Raw genomic sequence first — 24731 nt, 5'->3', positions numbered from 1 at the left:
TTTCCAGTCCATTGGTTCACTCTCAAGGCATTTTGACCTCAGGGCACCACTGCAAAACCCTGTGGGGCTCCATTCACACAGACAATGGCACAGCTTTATACTGCATCCTTGAATGACCTTCTTTTAATTCTTGGAAAATAGTCTGTTTTTGCTTCAAAACATTTGCCTGTGATTTTCCTTCTGCTTAGAATGTTGTTCCTCTACATTCCCATTCTTCACTTGGCTAATTTCTTTTCATCTTGATGTCTTGGCTGACAGTTTATTTCCTCACCAAGGCCAACTCTGAATAATCTTCACCCCCTCCACCCCGCCCACATACACAATATGATCCTTCTTTATTTTCTCCTGTACTCCATGCTTTTGCTTCACAGAACTAGTTAAAATGTATAAGTATATATTTATTTTGAGTTTCCTTCACACAAGTAAATTGTATGTTTTTTGAGAGCAAGGATCATGTTTACTTTGTTTTATAGTCCAGATGCCTAGCAAAGTCCTTGCCATTTACTAGGCCCAGACTTAATAAAATATTAATTATAAAATATTGAATGGATAAAAAATTGAAAAAAGACATATTACCTGTAAGGCCAACTGGCCCGAGGCAGGGGAACATAATCAGATTCACAGGTTGCATCAGACCGAAATTCTCCGGACCACCCAGTTCCAGAAACTGCCCAGGAGACATTCCAGACCACCCACTTTCAGGAACTGACCTGGGGACTTTGAACCCGGCCCAGCCTTCCCGCCTTTCGAGGGGCGGGACTAACGGTTCCCCAGGATACCTGAAAAGACCACCAAATAAGGAATACCCTGTGCCCTCCCAGATTCACCACACCCCTTTCCCTTCTTCCCCTATAAAATCTTGCCCAACGCTCGCTGGGGTGCGACTTCTCTGGCCCCCTTTCTCTCGGACCAGTGAACCTCGCCCGGGAGCGCTCCCTAATAAAGCTCACCTGAAGCTTTCCTCTGTTTCGCCGTGCGGTTTGTTAAGATCCGACCTTACATTACCTAAATAAATGAAGAGGAAACATAATCAGTGATGAGCTAGAGATACAGAGTAAGATTTACAGGAACTTGGAAGAGTGAGAAATCACTTCTAACTGGAATGAGGGAAAGGACTTCATGAATTTGGTGATAACTGTGATTAAAAAACTAGTTGGGAATTCCCTGGCAGTCTGGTAGTTAGGAGTCGGCATTCTCACTGCCAGGGGCAGTGAGATCCCTGGTTGGGAAAATAAGGTCCTGTAAGATGCGTGGTGTGGCCCCCCCCCAAAAAAGAAAAATCAACCAAAAAACAAAACAAAAAACCAAAAACCAAGTAGTATTGGGATGATGGAATATACTGAAGTTTAACAAGAACTCTGGAGTCCAAGAGAGCTCTAAATTTAAGCAAGTTGTGTGAATTTGGACAAGTCACTGAAGTCATCACAGTTGTTTTGAATGTGAAATCGAGGCTGTGATGATTAAAGCACATGAGATAACATTTGGAAACCCTCATTCAGTTCCAGGCATAAAGCAGATAGTTGATTCTTGACAACTATTATCTTGACAACTATTATCACTACGTAGACATCATGGGGCTTTCTAGATCAACTAGTCAACTAGACAGAGTGAATCAAGGAAGTAGGTGGAAAAGTGAAGGGTATGGGGAGCTGGGGACTTGGATTTAACTGGAACTGGAGTTGCCTGAAAGGAAGGAGAAAATATGATTTGAAAAAATTGTCTTCAGATATTCTTACTCTGAGGTTAGTGGGGAGTCATGAAAGGCTTCTGGTTGAGAGGGCGAAATGATCAGAATCAGGTTTCAGGAGTGTTGATTTGGTAGCTGGGTTGGGGAGAACTGAAAGAAGGGAGAAACCACTTTGAGTTGCTATAGCAATGGTGGAAGGAAGATTCTATGAGTGGCATTAATTTGAAGGAATTCAGAGTAGAGAGAGAGAAACATTTGGAAGCAGTTTGCTGGAATGCTATTTGTTGAATGAATTTTTAAGTATTAAATGACCTGAGAATTTGAGGACCTAGAGGCAGGTTGGAATTTCCTCCAGGGCTAGATCATACTGGAGCAATTTGATAATATCAATTAAAATATATTAAAAACTTAAGAATTTCTTTTGATGTCTCTGTTTTGGGAAATACGTGCAAAAATAATATTCAAATTAGATAACTGGCAGTGATATTCAGATATTTACATATATTTTAGATAAATAGGTTACTACTAAAGTGGAATTGGGATGAAAAGAGAAGAATGAGAGATGTTCACACATTCATCATAATGCTACCTTCCTCTCCAAGACAAATTCACATCTACATGTCCATATACAGTATCTGTATGTCTGCATCTATAACTGTATCTGTGTCTATATTTTTAATATATTTCTACAACTGCCATTGGAGTTTAATTACGATAATCTATAGCACTAATTTGGACCACGCTTTTAACGGAAAGCAATTTGTCTCTATACATCCATAGTCTTAAAAATCTGATAGCATGTCCTTTAAGACAGGATCCATGGCTGAATCCCATTAGCTCCCAACACTAGCACCACACCTAGCACTGATACCCAGATAAAAGTGAGTATCTGTTGAATAAATAAGTGAATTAGGACTTCCCTGGTGGCATAATGGTTAAGAATCTGCCTGCCACTGCAGGGGACACAGGTTTGCTCCCTGCCGGGGGAAGACCCCACATGCCGCAGAGCAACTAAGTCCGTGTGCCACAACTACTGAGCCTGTGCTCTAGAGCCCACAAGCCACAACTACTGAAGCCCGTGTGTCTAGAGCCTGTGCTCTGCAACAAGAGAAGCCACGGCAATGAGAAGCGTGCGCACCACAAAGAAGAGTAGACCCCGCTCGCTGCAACTAGAGAAAGCCTGCATGCAGCAACGAAGACCCAACGCAGCCAAAAATAAATAAATAAAATTAAAAAATTTATTTTAAAAAGTGAATTAGTAAATACAACTCTGATACTTTAACCCCAGTTCTCAGATTTCACTGTGAATAAGTAGTTCAAAATATGGGGAAGAGAAATTTAGAATTTAAAAATTTTAGAATTTTTGGAGAGTTTAACACTAGTTTGTAAGAATGACAACTTGGTAAAAGCATAAATACATTATCATCAATTAATGGTTAGGTAACTTATGCCATGGCAACTCATTTGAAAACAATAGAATATTTTACCAACAAAATCTATGGAGTTTAGAACAACTTGTTAAAATGTTAAGTGGAAAAGCTACATACCAGGTTTTAGATGCAGAATGAGTCTAAGTAAGACATACGAATAAAAACCGAATAAATAAACGAAGAAAAAATAGGGAAAGTCACGCAACTCAGGTTAACAATGCTTTTTTCTTTCTTTCCTGCAGAGAGCGCCGCACTGGGACCAGCAGCCCTCACTCCGCCGGGTCAGCCCCCCGACCCAGCACAACTCCGCTCGCGCCCATGGCGGCCCCCGAAGGCCCGGCGACGGCCGCTGCTCCTGCTGCTGCTCGGTGAGTGGACTGGCCGGGGGCTGAAGTCTGGGGGGCTGGGGGATTGAGTGGCCGGGCCGGGCTTGGGTGAGGTGCTGCGCGGGTCCCAAGGGATGCGGGGCAGCTTGACCGGCCGGCGGGCGCCGCGCGCGGCCCGGGAGCTGCGGGCTGGAGTCTGGCCGGGCCCGGGGGCTCCCGGGGAAGGCGGCCCGCGGGTCGTCCTGCACTGGCCTAGTCGGTTGCCGGGGGTAGGTAGACGGTGGACGAGGGGGGGCCTGGCGAGGCCCTCAGGTCCCGGCGAGGCCCTCAGGTCCCGGCACTCGTGTTCTGGGGTCAGTGGCAGTGATTTGGTGGTTTCTGAGCGGCGTGCTTCGCGCCTTGACCTTGGGGCCCCGGTAGCGGCGAAGGGCGGCGTGCGGCCGTGTAGCCACGGACATGGGAGCCGGTGGGGAGACCAGGGCGGCGCGGCCCTTCGTGCTTTAACCTTCGTCCCTTGCAGAATGGCATGGCGCTCGGATGCGTGTGTTTCTGTTGCTGTGAATTGTAATGAGATTATAATGACTTAAAGTTACCCTTAAGAGTTTTGGGCTGCCCATAGTGGACAAACGGAGAGGTGGGCTGGGCCTGGCCTCGCAGTGGCCCTGTTCATTTCTAGTGAGTCGTCGTAAGGAGCGTCGCCCCTGTTCTGTGGCTGCTGGGCCCCGGGAGTCTAAGGAGTGCTCCATCAGCCCACAGAACTCGGGAGCAGGCCGTGGGTGCAGGTGTTTCACCCATTGAGGAATTCTGCTCTCAGGTGTTTGTCCTAATGAGAAAGAAACACGTGCTGACCTAAGCGGGAATCACTGCATGGTTTGATCTTAGGGCTTTTTAGAGCTCTCCCTGGCACTCTTTCTCACCCGGTCCCCAGAGATACGGGAAGATTAAGTGCCAGGATCTGAAAAAATCATACCGGAGAAAACTCGTAGGAGCTCACTCGAGTTCAGTAGACACAGAAACACGTGCCCACACGCGCCTGCTGCGAATTCTCTAAACATCTCTAAGTTTCATCCTGCTCTGAAGTTCTGTCATGGTGACAGAATGGATTTTGGTTTCAGGTTTTTGTTTTGCCTGTTGTGTAAAATGAGTTCTTGAGCTGCAAGAACAGCCACAAGGGGTGACCTTATTCTAGCGGCAACCTTGCTCTTCCTCAGCAGGTGTAATTAGTTAAGAGAGGAGCTGCTAGAACAAGTCTTGTTGCCTCAGAAGGACTCATTGTTCTTTTTTTTTAATTAAAAAAAATTTTTTTAATTGAAGTATAGTTGATTTAGAATCTTGTGTTAATTACTGCTGTACAGCAAAGTGATTCAGTTATACATATACATACATTCTTTTTTTAATATATTCTTTTCCATTGTGGTTTATCACAGGATACTGAATACAGTTCCCTGTGCTATACAGTAGGACCTTGTCGTTTATCCATTCCATACATAAAAGCTTACATCTGCTAACCCCAACCTCCCTCTTCATCCCTCCCCCAACCCCCTTCCTCTTGGCAACCACCAGTCTGTCCTCTATGTCTTGGATTCTGATTCTGTTTCATAGATAGGTTCATTGTGTCATATTTTAGATTCCACATAGAAGTGATATCATATGGTATTTGTCTTTCTCTTTTTGGCTTACTTCACTTAGTATGATCATCTCTAGTTGTATCCATGTTGCTGCAAATGGCATTATTTTGTTTTTTTTTATGGCTGAGTAGTATTCCATTGTATATATATACCACATCTTCTTTATCCATTCATCTGTCGATGGACATTTAGGTTGTTTCCATGTCTTGGTAATTGTGAATAGTGCTGCTGTGAACATAGGGGTGCATGTATCTTTTTGAATTATAGTTTTGTCCGGATATATGCCCAGGAGTGGGTTTGCTGGATCATATGGTAATTCTATTTTTAGTTTTCTGAGGAACTTCCATACTGTTTTCCACCCTGGCTGCACCAACTTACATTCCCACCAACAGTGTAGGAAGCTTCCCTTTTCTCCACACCCTCTCCAGCATTTATTATTTGTAGGCTTTTTAATGATGGCCATTCTGACTGGTGTGAGGTGTTACCTCATTGTAGTTTTGATTTGCATTTCTCTAATAATTAGCTATGTTGAGCATCTTTTCATGTGCCTGTTGGCCGTCTGTATTTCTTCTTTGGAGAACTGTCTATTTAGGTCTTCAGCCCATTTTTTGATTGCGTTTTTTTTTTTTTTTTTTTTTTGCTGTTGATCATTGTTCTTTATTAGAAGAGCTCACATGCATTAGAACTTTCATATTTTGTTTCATGTTTTAAAAACTCAGCTGAATGAAGTGAAAAATCTGTAACTTCCCTACACTGATAGCTTGGAGTATTGTGCATGTAATAAGCTTTTAATGTACATTCCACCATATCTTTTAAGTTTTATATTCAGTTAAAAATCCAACTTAAAAAAAAACAACAATGCTTTTTCTGGGAGGGTGGGAGATGAGCCTAAGTGGAATTAATCATTATATTTTATATTTTTAATTTTCCAAAACTTCAGTAATAACTGTGCATTCCTTTATTATAAAAAAAAATACCTTACTTTAAAAGCCAACATCATCAGCAAAACCAACACATTTCTCAAATATAAATCCCACCAAGGAACGGCTTGATATTGGGGTACTTATCACTATTCTGATTTCTGTAGGATGTTCACGTCAAAGTTTTAGGGTGTTGTGTGAGAGGACCTGTCCTTGGTAAACAACATTGAAAAATGCTGGGTTAATTAAAGCTTGGGAGTATTCTTCAGTGTAGCACTTTGCCGAGCATTCAGTATGCTTGTGTGTATTTTGCACTTATTTGATTATAATCACTCTGGAAAATGTTTCCAAATCTTTCTTACCCTAGCCAACTTTCTCATATGTAATAACTGTAATGCAATTAATAATGACAATTATTGAGTCCGTACTACCTTACTACATGTCAGGTAAAATGGTAAGGATATTTACACATATAATGACACTTAATACTTGCAACAATTCTATTAGTCAGGCATCACTATCATACCCATTATATAGATGAGGAAACTGAGATTATGAATTTCCCAAAATCTACATAGCAAGAAGCAAGAATCCTGAATCCATTTCCTGTGTTTTTGCACAGTACCAGATCTGCTTCCCATATTATACAAAAATGAGCTTGCTGTATTCAAGACACACGAATACAAGTATCCTAAAAAAAATATCAAGTACTCAAGATGAAGAGTCCAAAACTGATTTTTCTTTTTATGGACTCACACTGCTGCAATGCGCCAAAGAACAGAATGTGTCTGACTTTCACTAACAATAGAGTCAGGTCATATCTTTAATCTTCAAAACAAATGTTTAAGCCAAAGTGTATTTTTGACATTTTAATTTATTATCTGTGTTTCAAATGGAAAAGGGATTTGAGTGCTGTTAGAGATAACTTGATTTGTGCTTTGGATAGCAAATGCAGTATCAGTCATTTAAACATTTTCCTATAGCTCTTTCCTAAATATTTGCTGTCAGGATGAAATGAATAAACAAAAGTGCAATTTGAATATAATAACACTTATATCATGGTGAAAGACATATGGTCATATGTGAGAGAAAAAAGATGTACCTTTCCAAAGCAGCTGAGAAAAACCTGCTGGCTCTAAATGTTTGTCATTTCTGTGATATTTCACTTTGTGGGTGTGTATGTCCTTAATCGTAACCTGTTGGAGTTTAGCATAGTATCATGGCAAATTTTAAAAAAAATCTTCCATTTCAATGAAGCTTTATTTTAACTCCCATAAATAGTTTGTGTCCAATATATGCACAGCTACAAAGAAAAAGGCACAGTTTAAGCCTTCAGACTCTTACTGAAAGGAATTTATTCTGAAACCAGAAGAAAGAAATGGTACAGTAGAATATGTTCTGTGGAAGACTGGCGTCTTGCCACGGTTCAGATTGTGGGGAGGCCTGAGTAATAGCTACGGTTTCCGTAAGTATTCTCTTCATGGAATATAAACTTGAGGTATGGAATCCAGTTCAATCAGAATTTATTTAGGGATGACCACATGGCCAGAGGCAGTGAGGGGATGAGGGAAACAGCTTTGCACAGGCTGGAGCCAGGTAGACCTGGGTCATCCCTATTCCATGGCCTTTAGTAGCCCTCAAAGCTTCTGTTTCTTCATCTGTCTGATGTAGAAGTTGTGTTATCTGTATCTAATGTCACAATGTGTCTGAGATGGATGGCACAGTGTTTGCTGTAGCGTAAATAATTTTGATGCCTCCTCCCAAATGCCTTGAACCCTCCACACTGTGGGATGGGTTTTGTGGGTGACATAGAGAAAACTGTCAGATGCAGTCACTGGGTTGTCAGTTCTTCCAGAGTAAGGCTCAGCATTGTATTTAATCTTGACAGCTCTCAAGGCACAGCAAGACTTAAAAGCCCTTAATCAGACTTAATCAGAGACAGTGGATACCACTAGCAGGTTTCTAGATAGAGGAAAGGAAAGGAAGGGAAATAATGTGGTAATAACATACATATTTAAATTTTATTTAAATTCAAAATGTAAATAATGAATTGTTGATAATAAATGTAAATAACAGACTCTGAGGCAAGCAGTCTGGGTTCATACTCAGAGCTACCATATACATGCTGTGTGACCTTGGGCAACTCACTTGACCTCCCTGTGCCTCACCTTTCCAGAGTTACATAAAATATAAATATAAGTTCAAAAACATTAAGGAATGATGTAAAATATTTCACATCAATACCCAAATAAGAGTTTGGGTATTTGTCTAAATAAATAAATGTGGGTATCAAATAGATTGAGGGTTTAGATTCTATTAGATGCAATTAAAGAATTTTATTTTAAAATGTCTATTTATGATATGCTAGAAATTACATATTTTACAACTAATTAGATTTATAATAAAAAGTTTTATATGTCAACTCTAAATATGTAAAGAGGTACATAGTTTTTCAACATATTTTTAGGGGTAAAAAAAGTACAAATTTTAAAGATCATGGATGTAGATTTCTCACTTCCTAAAATAGTTATAAAAATGAAAATTAGCTTTTGGTGTATAGCTATTGTGGTTATATAAAACATAAAAATATATTATCTTTATTAACAATTAAGATAAAGATTCTTAGAATCCGTAAGTAGAAATTTTCAATTAAGATTTGATACAAAATTTTATGAAATCCCAAATAAACTAGTGGCTATTTTCCGTCACAGTACCTCTAGAGTAGTAAGCAACATCTGAAATGTAAAATTCAAAAACATCTCAAAAAAGTTTGACAAGAAATTGTATATTCAACAGATCTAAGGTATCATTTTGGCGTTATATTCCACTGAAAATAGCAGAGCAATCAAATTATGCAGCATTTTTAAGATCCACATTAGTGATTTGGTGCTATTTTCCTGTCAGTTTGATTCTCAAACTTTCATATTACTAACAGCCTAAAATTGATGAATCATGGATAATGGGATATTTTCACTGAAAAAAAAAAAAACCTCTAACATTTCGAACACCAAGCTTTTGGGGGTGGGGGGATGTTAATGATTCAGTTTGTCATCACCTGAATCCAGAAGGTAATTTCTATTTCTTCACATCTAAAAGATCCACACACTCCAAGCAGGAAAAATGACAAAGAAGGTCACACAGAGGTCAAACCACAGCACCTTTCCACATCTGTCTCAAATGTAACAACAGCAGATTGAATGCATAAAGAAAGAAGAAAATATATTTGCAACTATTAAGAATGGTTTACATTTAGGGGGAAAAAACCTAAACAAGTTCATTAGAAAAAAAGGTTCTCATTTTTCTCCATATACTTGTGAATCTTTTACAATAAGTTATTCATGTATTGTGTGAATAAAATAATATGAAAAAATACCCTTAACTCAAAATAAGAGAGGGAACTTATCCAAATTTCCTTTATGGTGATTTTACTTCCTTCTTTTAAAATCAATCACAATATTACTTAATTTGCTGTGCTGTTTTATGGTTTAAAAAGGTTTTCACTTATGTTTTCTCAATTGATCTGTATAACACTCTTATAGGCAGGTGTTAATATCTCTACTTAACAGATGAGAAAACAGAGGATTAGAGAGGCAGATTGATTTTCCCGTGGATATATAGCTAGTAGTTATTAACCTAATCTATCACTACCAAATTCAGAACTTTTTCCTCTAACAGAATAGAGTATCCATCTTCAAAATGGAAGAAAGCCTAACTCATAAAACAGAGAGCGAAACAGGGGTTATCAGTGTCTGGGGGTGGGGGGATTTGGGGAGATGTGGTTTAAGGGTACAAACTTGCAACTAGTAGATAAATAAATTCTGGAGATCTAATGCACAGAATAATGATTATAGTAAAAAATGCTGTATTATAAACTTCAAAGTTGCTAAGAGACTAGATCTTAATTGGGCTCACCATAAAAAAGATATAATAATTATGTGAAAGGATAGCGGTGTTAGCTAATGCTACGGTGGTAATCATATTGCAATATATAAATGTATCAAACTAACATGTTGTACACTTTAAACTTACATAATGTTCTGTGTCACTTATGTCTCAATAAAAACATTTTTTTTTTTTTTTTTTTTTTGGCGTATGCAGGCCCTCACTGTTGTGGCCTCTCCCGTTGCGGAGCACAGGCTCTGGACGTGCAGGCTCAGCGGCCGTGGCTCATGGGCCCAGCCGCTCCGCGGCATGTGGGATCTTCCCGGACCGGGGCACGAACCCGTGTCCCCTGCATCGGCAGGCAGACTCTCAACCACTGAGCCACCAGGGAAGCCCTAAAAACATTTTTTTAATGGAAAAATAAAAAAGGAAAAATAGAGCTATTGCCCACAATTCCAGTTTCTCCACAGGATTTTTCAAACTAATTTTCAGTCTCTCATAGTCTGGTTCAATATTCAAGTGTCAGTCATGTTAAGGCATCTGGATAAGAGTGTAAAAGGAAAGTAAGATCTCATCTGTACTTAGATTTTAAGAACTAGAGAAATATTATAAGAATTACTTCAGCATTTGTTCGATATTTCAGAAGGTACTTGGAATTTTGCTGTGAAGTCAATATGTTAAAATACAACAAACAAAGTCTTTAGGAAATTAGCTTGACTGGTGTCATGTTTAAAAAAAATAACAGTATTGAGCAATAGTTAGGATTTTGTTTTAAGCTCAGGGCCTTCAACTTTCCTGTTACTTTTAGTGACGTCAGTACCTGAAATATTCAATGAATTATTCATAGCTATAAGGAAATGGCTGTACCTTCTGGTTGGTGTTTTAAAATAATGATAGATTCTAGAATGTTTGCTACAGCTGAGAATGTCGGCTATGGATAGGGCAGCAGTAACACCACCAATTTCCAGCTCTTCTCTCAATAACTGGGAAGCAAGCATGTCATTTTGTCAGGGAGGCATTTCTAACCACCAATACAAGTGGCACTAAAAACACAAGGGAGGGACTTCCCTGGCAGTCCAGTGGTTAAGACTTAGCCTTCCAATGCAGGGGGTGTGGGTTCGATCCCTGGTCGGGGAGCTAAGATCCTGCATGCCTCAGGGCCAAAAAACCAAAACATAAAACATAAGCAATATTGTAACAAATTCAATGAAGACTTTAAAAATGGTTCATGTCAAAAAAAAAAAAAAAAAAGAAGAAAACACAAGGGAGCTAATAGTTCAGAGGTGGGATAGTTATAGTTATAATCATCATTTCAATTTTTGGGCTCCCTCTTTTAGCACTTATTTTTGGATCTGGTCATTTTAAGTCTCCTGATCTTGCAATTTTTAAATTTGAAAGATGAATATACCTGTCAGAGAGTGTTGCTGTGAGAAAGTGATCAGGATTGAAAGATGGTTCTCAAAATTATATGACCCCCATCTTGCTAATTACTAGCAAGCACCTGTAATTATGGTATTGAGAGTAACTCAACACCCCACCAATGTGGCTTCTGTTCCACGTATAGGCAGAGTCCTACCCTCTAATGAGCTCTGTTATGAGACAAGAAAGTCAGAATAAAGGAGATAGAGTTGGGATACATCCCAATACATTATTAATATAGCCAAGGGATGACCAATATTCAAAAATTTGAAAACGCTTGGATATTATTCTGTATATGCATGAGAATTTATGCAAAAATATTTGGAGAGAGTATCTTTTGTTACTACCCAATGTAGAGAATAGAATATAATTACATATATTATTAATTTTGGTAACCATTTATTTCTGTCCTACTTTTTAATAATTGGGAGCTCAGTGTCAACAAGAAGTAAGGTTAATTGAAACAGATATTTAACTTCTAGGGAGACTTATTAGTATAAGGAAGAGAGAAAAGAACTATATGGGAAGAAGAATAGGTATTTTCAGATTATTTTAATAGTTTTTTAATATTCAGAAATATTTTCAAAAGACCCATTAATTCTAACACTTAACATTTCTTTTAGGGAAACCTGATTAAATCTTGACTTATTTGCCTTAGATGTTTGTAACAAAAGGATCATTATGTTCTTTCCTTCTGTGTCACAATTTCTACATAATGGCTGTTTTATTTTGAATGAATTAATAAGGTGGCTTTCACAGGAATATCACTAATATACTTAAAAGCACTTTTCACAGCATCAGAACAATGCCTCCAATTCAGTTCGTAATTGTCGTCCCCACCCCTCTGCATCCCACCCGCTTCAACTTTCACTCTTACCATTCCTAATGGTAGTTTTCCTGAACACTGCCTGTGAACTTAAGTGAAAGAAAATTTATGTCAGGATGTTCTGCTGACATAATATATGCCCAGGAGAGATGCAATCTACCAGGTGGGAAAGGCGTGCAAGAAGTTAAGTGAAGAACAGGGCTGCTGACATTCTGAGTTTCATAAGCTAAGTTACAACTTCTTGAACTCACCTTAATAAGTTTACGTGTCAATCTTCTTCCTTCTAGATTTTATACCAGTTCAGCCAGCTTCCAACACATACACTCAAGAAAGATTCCTGTATATTCCAACCTACCCTGTGAACAATCTACAATCTAGGTTGTCATTAATGTGTGTGAATAAGATTTCAGAATTACAGGTCATGAAATGGTGGTCGCAGTAATAGATGCTTTGTAGAAGCTTGAAAGTAGGGAGGCTTCGATGGTGAGGGAGCAGGAGAAAGAATTACCATTGCACACTAATTTAATGAAGCCGGAGTTATCTTTAATGTCCCCCTACCAAAATACAAACAACAAATGATCCTAGATATATACTTAAAATGTTTAAAACTTATATGAGAAAACCTTTAAAATAATTATTCATTACAAAAATTTGACCTCAACAGATAGAAAAGTAATATGTTCATGGTTAGAGAGTCCAAGGAATATTGGTGAGATGTCAGTTCTTGCTAAGTAAATTCATAAACTTGTGGCATTACAATAAAATACATACATTGTTTTTGTAACTAAACAATCTGAAAACAACACTGTTCTCTAAGACAAAATTAGTTAGAAAAATCCTTAAAGAGAAGAGCAATTTGGGGAACAGCCCTACCAAATTGTAATGCCTCTATAATTAAAACAGTATGGTATTGGCTATATGGGAATGTTCCTACAGACTAATTGGACAAAAGGTAAATCTCTGAAATATATACGGGGTATATGGAATCTCAACATATGACCAAGAAGTTATCTCAAGTTAGTGAGGAATGGATGGACTTTTTGATAAATGGTATTGGAAAATTGGATAGCCATTTGAAAAAAGATAAAAATTTGTACAACACTCCAAACACAAACACCAAATAGTTGACAGACCTAAATATTTTTTGAAAAGGTTATAAAGATACTAGAAAAGAATGGATGGATTTCATTCTAAAATGAAGGAGTGGAAAATTTCTCTATGATTCAAAATTTAAAAGCAATTAAAGAAAATATTGGTGATTTCATTTACATTACAAAGCATTTATAACTAAAAAAAGCTTGGACAACCCATATCCAAATGAAAATATTGGGAAAATCTACATGGAAATGTATAACAGAAAAATGTTTGAAAATCTCTAATATATAAAGAACTCCTAAAAATTAAGAAGTGGAAGACTAACAGCAAAATGGACAAAATACATGAGTAAACAGTTTAGAGAAAAATAATTTAAGATGGCCCTTAACTGAATGAAAAGATATTTGCTCTTACTGATCAGAGAAGTACAAACTTTAATGTTCTTAATATATTTCAGAAAACATGATTTTCAATTAAAAAAAGTTAACAAATATGAAATCAAATTAGGTCAAAACTTGTTCATTTGAAATTTTAACTGAAAATATCATTGTAACTCCTGACTTTTTTCTTTTAAAAAAATACATATTTCTTCTATGCACTTATCCACATAACTTCAAAATATATAATACAAAAACAGATAGATCTTTAAGGAGAAATAGAGAAATCCGCAGTTATAGTTGGAGATTTCAATACTTCTCTCTCAAGTATTGATAGAACAAATAAGCAGAAAAACACTAAGGTTATAGATGGCCAGAATTTGCAACCAACTAGACCCAATTAAAATTTAAAGAACACTCCACCAAACTTTCTTCTCAAATGTGCATGGAACAGTCAGTGACCTAGACCACGTTCTGAGTCATAAAATAAATCTTAAAAAATTAAATATGTATATATATTAAACAATTATATATATATATATTTCTTCTTTGACCATCACAAAATTACACCAGAAATCAATAACAAAAGATATCTTGAAACATTCCCAAATATTTGGAAATTAAACACATACTTCTAAGTAACCCAAACAGAAATCAGAAGGAAAAATTGTAAAATATTGATTTAAATAACAATGAAAGCACAGCATATCAAAATTTGTGAGAAGCAGCTAAAGTGGGAAAGATACACCATGCTCATGGATTGGAAGAATTAACGTTAAAAAATATCCGTACTGGGCTTCCCTGGTGGCGCAGTGGTTGAGAGTCCGCCTGCAGATTAAGGGGACGCGGGTTCGTGCCCCGGTCCGGGAGGATCCCACATGGCGCGGAGCGGCTGGGCCCGTGAGCCATGGCTGCTGAGCCTGCGCGTCTGGAGCCTGTGCTCCGCAGCGGGAGAGGCCACAACAGTGAGAGGCAAAAAAAAAAAAAAAAAAAAAAATCCATACTACCCAAGTCAATTTACAGATTCAACACAATCCTTATCGAGATACCGATGGTATTTTTTATAGAACTAGAACAAGTAATCTTAAAATTTGTATGGAATCACAGATGACCCCAAATAGTCAAAACAATCTTAAAGAAGAACAAAGCTGGAAATATCATGCTCCCTGATTTCAAACTGTATTACAAAGCTATAGTAATCATAGTAGTATCGTATTGGCATTAAAAACAGACACACATAGATCAATGAATAGATCAATGAATAGAATAGATCAATGAATAGAATAGATCAATGAATAGATCAATGAATAGAATAGAGAGCTCAGCAATAAACTGAAGCTTATATGTCAATCTATGACAAAGGAGGCAAGAATATGCCATGGGAAAAAGTCAGCCTCTTCAGTAAATGGTGTTTGGGAAAACTGGACAGCTACATACAAAAGAATGAAACTGGGCCACTTTCTTACACCATATACAAAAATAAACTCAAAATAGGTTAAAGACTTAAATAAATGTAAGACTTAAAACCAAAAAACTCTAGGAGAAAACATTGACAATATATTCTTTGACATCAGCCTTAGCAATGTACATATTTTTTGATCTGTCTCTTCTGGCAAGGGAAACAAAAGCAAAAATAAATGGGACTGCATCAAACTAAAAGCTTATGTACAGTGAATATATACAATATATAATATATATTCTTTTTCAGATTATTTTTTAAAAATATTTATTTATTTGTTTGTGCCAGGTCTTAGATGTGGCTTGCCAGCTCCTTAGTTGTAGCACGTGGGCTCCTTAGTTGTGGCGGGCAGACTCCTTAGTTGCGGCTCCAGGGCTCCTTAGTTGTGGCATGCAGACTCTTAGTTCCAGCATGCCTGTGGGATCTAGTTCCCTGACCAGGGATCGAACCCTGGCCCCCTGCCTTGGGAGCGTGGAGTTTTATCCACTGCACCACCAGGGAAGTCCCTCTTTTTCAGATTCTTTTCCACTATAGATCATTACAAGATATTGAATGTAGTTCCCTATGCTATACAGTAGGACCTTGCTGTTTATCTATTTTATATATAGTAGTGTGTATTTCCCAGTTCCTTGTGCAGTGTGAATTTTTTAAATAAATCCAAGCAGAATGATAATGATACACAAACTGGGCTGCACCTTGTGTTTTCTCATACACACACACACACACACACACACACACACACACACACACACAGAGTATTTAATGTGATATGCTATTTTGTTGACATACCACACTTTGTTTTACCAACCCTCATTAATGAGTATTTCTGTGATTTCTGCTTGGTGCTACAAATGATATTGCAATTGAAATAATTCTATTTTTTCATATATATGTAAGTATATATTTTGCTCAACAAAATATATGATATATTTTATGTTCCTTGATATTTTGAAAATCACTAATGAACATAGAGAATCCAGGGTTGAAAATATTGCTAAAAATATTTTCTGAACAGTCCAAAATATTTTAACTAAATTGTGTTTTCTTAGCTATTCCATTTCTTCATATTTACTTAACCATTAAGTTCACTTCAGTGAACTAAACATGTGATGGGTCCCTCCATGTGCCAAGCATCGTACTAGATGCTCTAAGCAATGCTGCTTAGAAAAAGTCACAAGCCCTGGAATCAACTGTCCTGGAATCTAAGAAGAGTGAACAAATTAATAAATACAATATGTCTAAAATATCTCTGTAGAATTTATAATTCCCTTAATGTCTTGAGAAGTTTCTTTGAAGGTGATAACAGGGCTATGCTAAGTTTGAGTAATGGTGGGACATCCAACTGGTGATTCCTACATTCAACTGATTAGAGAGAATGCTTAAAGATCTGCGAATTGTCATTAGACATCCTGTTTGAAGTATTGAGAGTATTTTCAGCTAATTAGAAAGAGGGAGAGTATTAGAGAAAACCAGAGGGCTGATGACTGTGCTTTAGAGATCCACAATTACAATGACAGACTGAAAACGCAGAGAAGGAACAATACCAGTGGTAAGAAGAGATTCCAAGGGAATTCTCTTGGAAAGTCATGGAAAATGATGACTATTCATGTTACCACCAATAGGTTCTCCTTTGAACCAAGCCAGCCGTGCCAGGTAATTCCTCCAATTGATTATCAAGCCTACTCCAGGCGGGTGCCAGGATGCTGTTGGCTAACTGTGAGCTTTGTGCTTCTGGTACTTAAAATAGTGCCTAACAACGTGGAGCTGTGAATAAGTGTTAGCTGTGTTTCCTCTTCCTTCCTCTCCTTTCTACTTCTTCCCCTGCCACCGACCCCCATTTCTCCTGGCTGTGGACCTCAGATATCTGTCCCTTTTCTGGCTCCTCCATTTGGTTAACCCAGTTAGACTCCAAATCGCCAGATTTAGTTTGTACACTTGGATGAGCTCTGCCCATATCCATGATTTCAGTGTCCACCGTGGTTTCACCTGAGGCATTTCCTACTTTAGGCTCTGCTGGAACACTCCTATCCCTGCCGGAGAGAGAAGATCAACAGCAACCTAGAGCAATTGTGACCAAAGGAGAAAAGTGAGAAAAGAGATGTTGGACATGAAAAAATAGAGCAGGAAAAATATCTTTAGTTCATTTTCTTGACTTACCTCTGATTTTTAATATCTTGACTTTTATGAGGGGATTTTATTTCCAACTTAATTCGATCATTGAATCGTATGGAAGATCATTTATTTTTCCTATATAATATTTAGGCACATATTAGTTTCATATATTTAATACTCTATGTTAAATTTAGACTTTGACCCTAAGTAAAGGGCAATATTTAAAGAAAAACTTTACTCTGAAATGTCTTTCATTTCCTCCCCATCCAGCCCTGAGCACATAAGGGTTGGCCCATTGTATAGATTTGCAAACCAATGATCAGATATAAGAAGTGTTTGAAATGGCTTACTGGTAGTGTCAAGTACAGTTTCCAGCTCTAAATCACAGTTGCTCTAAAAGTTTCACGTAGGTGATAATTTTCTTTGCAGAGCATTAAAAACTGCTTTATAATAGCAACTCCCACAAAGCCTCTTCAGTTTTATGGGCCTGTTAGCATTTTATTTTAAACACCATTTTGACAGGTGTATTATGTAGTTATTATATTTTCCATGCATAGAACATTCTTGACATTTACTTCACTTGCCGTTTTCTCTTAGAAAAAGAAAAAGGAAAAAAACCTGTCTCCTTGGCTGAATGAGAATGAAAGAGGAGTCCGTTTTGTGATGACTCTTTGTGTTATTGACCCAAAGTAAAACAAACCCCAAATTCATTCAGACAACTTTTCATTCATGTAGGCACTCACAAGCTCATTCACTTATGCATGTGCATTATTATTATTATTTTACCATGCATGGGGCCTTGTGCTAACCATACGGAATCTAAAAGAGCTAGTTTGTGACTGCACAAAGTTCATATTTTTATGCAGAGAAGTAATTACCCCAAAGCAGCTATCAGATATGCTAGAAATAGAAGCGGTATAGACAAGGGTGGTTTCCTGTGTGAGCCAGGAAAAGCCTCACATCTAAGGTGTTTTTTCTCAGAAAGGTCATAATTCACCAGATCAATATGGAGAAAACCTTTCGAGGCTGAGGAAATTGCCTGTGCAGAGGCAGAGAGGCCAGGAAGGACGTGGGGAGCTGGGTGGGTGAGATAGCTCGGGACAACTGAAGAGAAGCCTGAACATGAGCCAGGGGTCAGGGCTGGGAGCTGAGTAGTGAGTGGCGTCCAGATCATCAAAGACGGTGGGTGCCCCATGAAGAAATTCAGACTTCAGGGCTGCAGAAGTGGGGAGAAACCAGTGATTTCCATGGTGATGTCTTTTCATGGTGTTTCAGGCTCTGTTTATCTGATTTCTAAAGGACTTTCTTTCCACTTCCCCTTTCCCTCCCTCACTCCAGCCACAAGTACTGTTTCTTAAAGAGGCCAAGCAAATTTCACCACCTCCCCGATCCCTCCCACCTCCCCCTTACCCAGACCTTTGTACTTACTCTTTCCTCTGTTTGGTTTGTTTTTCTTCCAGTCAACCATGGTCTTGCCCCCTTACTTTATTCAAACTCAGCTGAAAGACACCTCCTCGGAGGGTTTTACCTGACTATCCCATGCAAAATAGAAGCATCTGATCATGTCTGTATGATGCTTTTAAAACTTTCTCTCGTTGTGCTATGTAATACTTTGAATTATTCATTTATTTATTTATTTTTAATTTTTGGCTGTGCTGGGTCTTCATTGCTGCACGCAGTTTTTCTCTAGCTGGGGTGAGCGGGGGCTACTCTTCGTTGCAATGCATGTGCTTCTTATTGCGGTGGCTTCCCTTGTTGCAGAGCATGGGCTCTAGGCATGCCGGCTTCTATAATTGTGGCACGTTGGCTCAGTAGTTGTGGCTCACGGGTTTAGTTGCTCCGCGGCATGCAGGATCTTCCTGGACCAGGGCTCAAACCCGTGTTCCTTGCATTGGCAGGTGGATTCTTAACCACTGTGCCACCAGGCAAGTCCCAATACTTTGAATTATATTAGATATGATTTGTTATTGTCTGTATCTCTTACTAAAATATAAGCCCTCCAGAGTACATGGTGCTTTCATTACCACAGCAGTAACCAAAATAGCCCCTGGGATGTAGGTGATGGTCTGTGAACATTGGCTGAGTGGTGAATGCATCCAAGAGATGTATTTTTGTGTGCACCGCACACATGTACAGTTGTTGTAGCCCCACCAGAAACACAAACATATTATACAAAAACGGAGAGGGAAATTGGGTGAAAGTTGTCCCAGATCTCATCTTATTCTAGTTTCAGTTTCTGAAAGAGCTTCGGGAAGGGCTCTTTACTAGCATGAAGTAATAAAGTCTTGAGAAAGAACCTTCCGTGCCTCAGAAACTTCTGTGCTGGGAAGTGGTACCTTTTCACCCATTATTTTCTCTCAAAGGGTGACAGCCTTTGAGAGAAAAAGAAAAGATTTGATAAGCAAGGGGTTTGCCAACTAATTTCTTTCCCTGAGGTACTTTGTGGAGTCTGGCACGAAGCTGACAAAAGGATGGCTATCTGAAGATCTCACTGTGGCTATCCCAGAACAACACCCATTTCCTATCACTAGGCAATCTTAACTCTCAGGGCTGAGAAAAATCCTTTGCCCCAATCACACATCAATTTTACTAGGAGTCTTCCTTAATCAAATTGTCCATCACAGGGGAAGAAATGGTTGTTCAGAGCCTGAGAAGAAGGAAAAAGAGGATTTCCTTCTTAGACTCTTTCAGCACATGTGGTACAGTCCCCGTTAATTATAAATAGTATCTTTTAGGACATCTTGGACTTTAGTGGGGTCTGAAGTTAGAAGTAGATGAAGGGTATGAAAAAGTTATGTCGGCTGACAATGATTGCCTCTAAAGTGTGGCAATATGGGTGATTGATATTTCTTTTTTTTTCTTTTAGGTTATACTCCATTTATAGTTATTATAAAATATTGGCTCTATTCCCCCACGTTGTACAATATATCCTTGTAGCTTATTTTATACCCAATAGCTTGTACCTTTTACTCCCCTGCATGTTTCTTTATATAGTTTTGCAAATTTAATTTTTTTTCCAGGATAAAGATGTATTCATTTTATAATCAGTAAATAAAACAAAGCCCATCTATGCTTTTTCCTAGCCAACAAATTTAAGAATCCAGCCCTTGTGCCTCCAGGATCCGTTGATTAAAGTAGTTCTTCATTTGGGCGAATGGGAGCAGGAGTGACTTCTATAACTACTGGGCCCTGACTAGCTAGCTTTCTTTAGCAATAGAATTCCAGTTTTACATGGGCACACGCCACCTAGCCAAGGTTTTCTTTTGATGTCCCCAGGATGTCATTTCTGAGAAGGGTCAGTTACCACTCTGCACTGGAAAATCAATCAAATTCTAGCTATTCCCTTTCTCCCTGTTGTCCCCCACTTACTGAATAGAGAGAGGAAAACCTGTGCGAAGAAGTGCTGGGTTTCTTGTTCTGATTCAAGCTGACTTTCCATTGCATTATTATGTCCCAGACACAAGGAAAGTTGAAGTGGTGTCCCTGGTCCTTATCTATACCCTCGATTAGTTCCGGTTGCTCCATGCTGGGTTTTCTGTAATCTCTCCAGGCTCTAACCCTCTAACCTCAGGCACATACTGCTTTGCTTCTCCTAATCTCAACCTGCTGCTTACTTTGCTGACTTGTATATTATCTTCTTTACCCGGGATGAATATGTAAAGACTATGATCCTGACTGTTCATGTTTTGGAGGGTAGCTGTCAAATGCAACAGCTTTGCAGTTAAGCAGCCTTGTTTTTACTACTGGCACGGCTGCATACTAGCCGTAGGACCTTTTGCTTGGTCCTTCTTTTCTCATGTGTGAAATGGAAGGGGGTCTGGGTAACAATAATACCTAACATATGGAATTACTTTGGAGATTTGATGACACGGCACAATTGAAGTCTTAGGATTGTGCCTGACACATAGCTGAGATTATGACATTACTAGATTTCTTCTCCAGAGTCATTACCAGGGGAATCATTGCCCCTTGTTAAGGAAATAACTACACGGAACTGCTCACCTTGCAGTACCTGTTATGTTGCTGTTCCAGCAAGGAACAACTCTGTTGCAAACCTGCTGCTGTAGAGGATGGTGGTCCAGCCTTGTGAGGTGTCATCCGCCCCCAGTCACCAAGTGAATTCCAAATATGCCACATAGTCTATATTTTAAGGAAGTCTACTTAAAACGTTAACTACTATGTATAAAATAGATAAGCAACAAGGATATATTGTATAGCACAGGGAATCATAGCCATTGCCTTGTAATAACTTTTAATGGAGTATGAGCTGTAAAATACCAAATCACTATGCTGTACACCTGAAACTAATATAATGCTGTAAATCAGCTATACTTCTCTTTAAAAAACTTCTTTTTCTCCAGCCATTTTTCCATGTGATTCGGTAGCTGAAAATTTGCCATGAATTTATGTACACACAGATGATAATTTCCTGCAGTCTGTTCCCATGTGTAAATAGAAGACTCTTTCAGGTTCCTTACCTGACTCAGAGTCTGAAGATCAGTTTCTACATATTTCCTGTTACAAGAACTTGAACAAATCTTGTGGTGAAATATATCACAAGTTCTTTCAATTATTTGGGGTAAAGGATGCTTCCGGCAGTAACAGTGGTAGAATCAGTGTTGAGCTAACTCTGTAAACACAGGTTTAGAGTGGAAATAAACTAGTGCACCGTATAAATGATAGATGCTACTTTCCAGATCCCCTGAACTAGTTCCCACCAAATGCTGAGTATGAAATTTCCATTTCAGAGGATTTCCTAAACTCAGTGTGCCTCTTATCGCCTCCTTCTGTGCCCGTTATAGAGGGAGAAGGGAAGGGAAGAGCCCGAGAGAGCTAATACCCAACGCTGGGGCTGTCAGTGATGACATTCCCATTGTGTCTCCTGAAGCACCAAAGCCCATAGTCTGGCCGGCCCCTGTCTCCTATCTTCTGTGACACCCATAGAGAAGGATGTGATGATCCAGGGGAGAAGTGGCGCCTCCTCTCCTGTTAAAGCAATCAGTGAAATGGATGAGTAATGAGTGAGAGAGCATTAGCGACATTGCTGCTTAATGAGCTCAGTCGTCTTTGCTGCATATCCCTAATTTCCACAGCTTGCTAAATAAAAGTTTATTTATGTTCTTTAGTGTAAGATAATTTCCACAAGATGAGCTTTAATAAAGTGAAAAGAGGTCCAGGGAGAAGCACTACAGGAAACTAATGAAGGCAAAAATGAAGAAGAGAAAAAATAATACATTTTTATTAGGGATCCCTGCCAAGAAACCCCCCTGTGTAAGAACAAATCATGAGAAGAGATATTGCTTGACATTTATGTGTTCTTTCTTGAACAAGGGAGGTGGGTACCCTAGCTACAGGACACTTTAAAGCACACTTCAATTCTAGCCATTCATCTTTTGTCACTCTGCCTTACCCTGCAGCTACAAATTGGTCTAAGATCACAAAAGCAGACTCACAAGTTATTTAAGCGCCTGAAGGAATTTCACTACTCTCCAGTCCATTAATTACAGAGGCTTCGGTGTTGCCTCTGGATTACCCTCTCACAAGCCCGAGATCCTCACATCTTAAGGGGGAATCTTTTCTTTGATGCATCAGAGGACCACTGTGAGCATTCTGGGCCATGTGATCCAGATCTATACAGAGCATCCCTAATAGGACACAGGAAAGTCTTCGGGCAAGAGTGGGTTTGTTCCTGGTGGAAGGCATAAGAGTCCTGAAGATGGTACTGAGAAGGAGGCCATGGACAGGTTATTGAAGGAAGATAAATATCTGTGACTTTGATTTCACTTTGAAAATCCCTGGGGATTTAGGGGAATAGGGAAAAAATAACAAAGAAACCTGAGAAGGAGCAACCAATGAATAAGAGGAAAACCTAGACTGGAGGCCAGGTCATGATTTTGTTTCTAGGAGGAAGGAGGGACCCACCATAAAAACTGCTACTCTAATGAGATAGGGACTGAGATTTGAACATTGGATTTAATAACATGAAGGCTATTTATAATAGTATTTTAGTGGAATAATGGGGGAAAATCACTGATTAGCCTGAGTATAAGACAAAATGAAGAGATGAAATGGAGACAATCACTACAGTCACCAATTTGAAGTACTGTTGATAAGGGGAACAAATAAATGGGTGGCAGTTTGAAAGGAATGTGTGTTCAAGATACTAGATTTTTAATGCAGAAGAAATAGCAGTATGTTCATATGCTAGTATGAATAATCCAGTTGAGGGAGGAAACTGATAATATTCGAGGGAATGGTATATTGCTGGAGTGTTGTCCTTGTGTAAACGAGAGAGGGGAGGATGCTTTACAAAGGAAGGCAGATAGTTAATCTATTGTACCGCTAGGGAAGGCAGAGCATATGAATACAGATGTTAGATATATAGGTGAGTATTAAGAGTTATAAGAAATTATCTTCTGATTGCTTCAGTTTTTCAGCGAATTAAGAAGCAAGATCATCAACAGAGAGTAAAAAATGCTGTGAACCTTAAATTGCTCTAAAAACATAAGGCCAATTAAAAAAAAAGTGAACCTAAGCCTCCCATCATATACCCAAATTCACTCAAAATGAATTACAGATTTAAATATAAAACTTTTAGAAGCAGGTATAGGAGAAATTCGGTGAGACCAAGGGTTTGGGGAAAATTGTTAATCATGATACCAAACTCATGATTCACTAAAAAAAGTCAAGAGAGTAGAGGCAATAGTTAAATAGATAGTAAAGTTAACTCTGAAGAAGAAAGATCAGGGTCTCTAGACTGAACATATTCAGAGTTCCATCTAAATTAATCAGAAAAGGCACAGCCTCCCAGGCATACCTGGTAAAACCCGTGCTCTCTAAGGATAAAAATGATATAAACTTGCAGGCCAAAAGAAGGTACCTACAAAAAATACACAGAATTTGACTGCTATCAGATTCCTCAATTGCAAAGTTTGCATTTAGAAGTCAGAGGAAAAGTATTTATATATCATTAAAAACAAACAATTGAAACAAAAGTGTCTTAAATTTAGGAAAGATATTATTTGACAAATATATCTCTATTCTGTTTATATCTCTATCTATCTATCTATCTAACTTTTGAGGAATTTTAAGAACTCTTAGAATAATCCACATAGTTTATTCTCTCCTAAGAAATATATTTGAATCATGCTTCTAATAAACAAATAGAACAGAGACCTCATGGAGAAAAGAAATAGTAAATATGGGATGTAGAGATGTAGATATAGACAAAGCTGATAGTGAACTTGCTTGCATGAGTACAGGTGTAGTGGTTGTTTAAAATTATTGAAACACTAGCTTGGTAGCTAGCTACTAACCTGATCCCTGAACTCTCCTCCACACCTCTGACCCTTGCTACCTGGTCTCTTTCCCAAAGATCCACTGGACCATCTTATAGTCCAGCAACTAAAGGCTTAATGTCTGGACTATCAGGAGACCACTCTTTGTTGCCGTAGAGCTATATAGAGAGCTGTACCTCATGTAATTCTCCTACTCTTTTGTGCCTCTCTCTCTCTCCCTCTCTCTTTCCCCTTGGTTAGATTCAATATGGGTTAATCTATTTTTTCAGTCT

Source organism: Pseudorca crassidens, chromosome 10 (assembly GCF_039906515.1).
Source record: "Pseudorca crassidens isolate mPseCra1 chromosome 10, mPseCra1.hap1, whole genome shotgun sequence".
NCBI classification, from domain to species: Eukaryota; Metazoa; Chordata; class Mammalia; order Artiodactyla; family Delphinidae; genus Pseudorca; species Pseudorca crassidens.
The sequence above is the reverse complement of the archived record's forward strand: the minus strand, read 5'-3'. Positions refer to the sequence as shown.